Genomic DNA, 3,999 nt, shown 5'->3' on the forward strand with positions numbered 1-3,999 from the left:
TCCTGATTTAGAGCCGAGACCCACATTTTAGTAGGGACAGCACGGGAAGCCATGCTCAGAGTATGTTTTTGACAGGGGGAAGAAAGGAAAGGTCCCAGCCTTGCTGCGGCTGAAATGGGGCTTTTCAGATCCCCAACCTTCCATCTCTGCAGTGCAGGCGGCTGCAAACACTGTCAGCAGCGAGTGGTCTCCTGTGTGAAGCAGAGCTGCTGTCCCCGTGAGGAGGACACTGAGGAGGCTCAGTTTTATTACCCAACACACTGAAATTGCTTCTGTAGTACTTTTACAACTGGTCTGTGCCCACCTTCATTCTCCGCACGACTCGTGTTTCTTCAACCAAATTTCCCCATGGCTGGGTTTGCTGGGGACTCTTCTCATTACTCCCTGACTAGTAAGATTCCATCCCCTGGCCTCCCCCACCCCATTTTTCACTTTGCACCAGCTGCATGCTGCAAGAGGTTTACAGGGCCGTTCAGAGACCCTGCTTTTTTGAGTGCTGTTGTCCTTGCAATCTTGCATCACTACAACAGCTCCTGTTTTCTGCAGGGGAAGTGTCTGCAGAGAGCAGGGGGCTTACAGCTGGTGGTACCACCTGCCTGGGCTGAGCTGCACATGCTGACCTTGGGCTTTCTCGTGCTCCTTTGTGTGCTGTGCGCTGGGATGAGGGCCCTTCTGGCGTGAAAGTGGGATTTTGGTTTGTGTAAGGGTTATGTGGACTCCAGCTCAGGTGTGGTTTGGTCCCATGTACATGTAGAGCACCCGAGAAGGGCATGGCTGCTGTATCCTGCTGCTTCTCTTCTTCCTCTAACCAAAGGCACCTATTGCACACCTTGCCCCATTAAGTCACGGGCCCTTAGATTTATTTCTGTCCCATTTGCCTGGTTTTGGTTTTGCCCTAGTCTGACATTCACTTCTGGGTAACAGTTTGAGACAAATGCTTTAAAAACACTGCAAAGCAAAAAGAACTGGGCAGATGTTTTCTACATTCTTTTATTTTTGTGTGTATGCCTGGCTCTTAGTAAGTGTCGGGGGGGGGGGGGAAATGATATAACTGATGATTTGTTTCTCTTTGGAAGAAGTCCAGACTGTAGAACAGGGCTAAAATGCCAGGAAAGAGTTTGCTGCATAAAGGCAGGCTTACGTTATTTGATTTTATACATTCCTTGGATAACATATTTTCTTTAATTTGAGATCCTGGAGAAGTCATTTTACATCTTTATTCAGCACAGCTTATTTGCTCTTCTTCTCAGTTTTCCTTATTTTTAGAAAGGTGAAGTGTGTTCCCAAATTAAATCATTACTGGGGTGGACTTCAGCCAAGAGGATCCATGGTTCAAGCCATAAGGCACACGAAACATAAGAGCAAAACAATGGAGTTTTACACTGTGTTTTGTTTGGCAGGGTGAGGAGAGATATGGCCTTGAAAGATTCATATTCTTACACAGCTATAATATATTTTAAAAGACAGTAAGGACTATCTCCATTTCTCACTTTGCTTAAAAAAAATAAGCACACACAGAAATGCTGAAAATGTTGGGATTGCCAGATTCTCCTTAGTTCCAAGTAAAGGTTCATGCCTGGGGATCTCAGAGATGCTTACAGTAACGTCCCAAACATTAGCTGAAGTGGGCTGATCCTTTACCTTTTTGCTGATGTGCTTGTCCCTGCTGCAGCTACAAGGGCAGAGCTTGCAGCAGCCTGGCCCCAAGCCAGGCTCCTCAACCAAGCACCCATGGATTATATTCCATATGTCAGCCTCTCACTTCAGTGAGTTGGAGCCCCTTCTCCAGATGGGACAGTTTTGCAGCAACAGAGCAAAGCCCTGCAAAGCTTGCTCCCAGGTGAAAGTTTGACAGAGCATGTCCAGGAGCCACAGGAACACGTACCACTGCCAGGAAGCAAGAACATGCCTCCCTTCTGCCGTGGCTGTGGCCAAATCCTCTCTGTGGCGGTGCTGTGGAAAGCAGGGCAGCCAGTGCCTGCAGCTGTGGGCACGTGAGCATGAAGCCATTTGCTGGTGACGCTCTCCAGGGCTGGGGTGACTCTCCCTGGCTGCTCCATGGGCTGCCTGCCAGCCAGCTGAGACCTCGCTGCTGCCCCAGCTGAGCTGCTAAAGCAGTGAGATTTAGAAGTATAATATAAAATTGGACTAATAATTAAAAATTCACTGGCCCTGCTAAGCAGTACATTAAAACGTGTCTGTACACAGGGAATGAACGTATCCCAGCAACAAAAACAAACAGCTGGCAAAATGGGGTCTGGTATCCCCTTTCCAGCTTTCCGAAAGGTGTCTTAAGTTTATAATGAAGTCACTTTGTTTCCAAGCACGCTGGTGTTTGGAAACAGCATGTCCATCCCTTTATCAGCCAACCGATAGGCAGCAACCAGGAATCAGCTGGAGCCAACCCCTCCGTGAGCCAGAGACAGAGGGTCCCTAACAGCCTCCCCACTGAGCAGTGTTGTACAGTGCCCAGGATGAGCACTAGGCATCCATGGCAAAGAGAAAGAGCTTGGGAGAAACCACTGACTTCCAGGCAGGGCACGCCAGAGCTCCTCCATCCTGCATCACCGCATCCAACACCTGCTGGGGTACTGAAATTCTGCAAAACATGCAGGAGTGCTTGGCATCAGATGGCTGGCAGGCTCCTGGTTCAATATGGTGCTTAAGGCTCTGTATCCATACCTAGGATGGATATGGTGTGTTGAGGGACCCTCTGAGCTGGTATACGGGGCTTGTGGTATGGCCACATGCTCCTCACTGCTCCTGTAAATGAAGGTCTCAACCCTAGACTGTTTTGTCCAAGGCTTAACCCCTCTCGCTCACAGAGGCACTTAGCAGAAGCTCGTGCTTTCCAGGAAAAAAAGGTCTTTTAAAACCTCACAAGAAACAAAAGAAATGCCATTTACATTACCTTTTAAAATAATACGTCAGTAAAGGTTTTGTGTTAGAGGCAAGAAAAACAACGTGGGAGAACCTTTGACCTTGTCAACTCTCATTTCTTGGTCTATGCTTATAGACTTACACTCCCCCTCTTGAAAAACTGAAAGTTCAAGCATGCTGGTCCATCAACTATTTTTAGATTATCCCCTGTTGAGGCACAAAAATACAGTGATCACTAAGAACGCTAAAATTTTAATTGTTAATTTTAAGTGGCAGGTTTCTTTCACGTCCTTTGTTCCACACACTGAAGCAGCAGAATTGCATTCAGCAATGCACAATGCAAGCCTCTAGTTTGATGAGACCCTTCCACAAGAGGAGAATTGAAAACATTAGACTAGTATGGATGAAAGAAAGACAAGGGAATTCACTGAGGAAAATAACTTAGGATACTTACAGTCACTATCTCTAAATGGAATCAGGAATGAACCTGCAGCATAAGAAACTTAAAAGGTAAAAAAATTAAATAGCTGTAGATGGTACATGAGCTTGCAAAAGGCCCTTGCCAAAAGCACTGCAGAGGCCAGATGGTTAGGAGGAATCAGAGCAGGACCAGGCTTTGATACCAAGTAACAGGAACAGCCAAAACTACAGTAGACAGGTTTAAAAATAAACCAAAACAAGGAGGTCATGTTCTCTCACACACTGTGCCAAAAGTCAGCCACCAGAGAGGCATTGCTGCAGAGGGGAGGTTTAATTTGGGGCTCCAGGGTTCCCAGGGCTTTACTTGGAAAAATGGATGCAGCCAAAGGAGCAAAGATGATGTCAAGGGACCATTTTATGAGATGATGCTGGTTCCCACAGCCACCAGCTCTTCTGAGACCCACTCAGCAGCCATCATTCCCCACTCATGTGCCTTTACATGTTCATACTCACCTAACACGCAGATTAGGTCTGACATGGGCCTGTAAAATCAGGAATCAGTCCCCATATCAGCTAGGCTCCCCTTTCAATATCCCTTCTTGGGAACAGTGTCCTACACCAAGATAGGAAGCTCCCTCACTCCATTTTCCAGCAGCCCCTGGCCAGGCGATCAGAAATAAACACTGCCACACACATGCC

The sequence above is a fragment of the Corvus cornix genome, chromosome 1A (assembly GCF_000738735.6).
Source record: "Corvus cornix cornix isolate S_Up_H32 chromosome 1A, ASM73873v5, whole genome shotgun sequence".
NCBI lineage: Eukaryota > Metazoa > Chordata > Aves > Passeriformes > Corvidae > Corvus > Corvus cornix.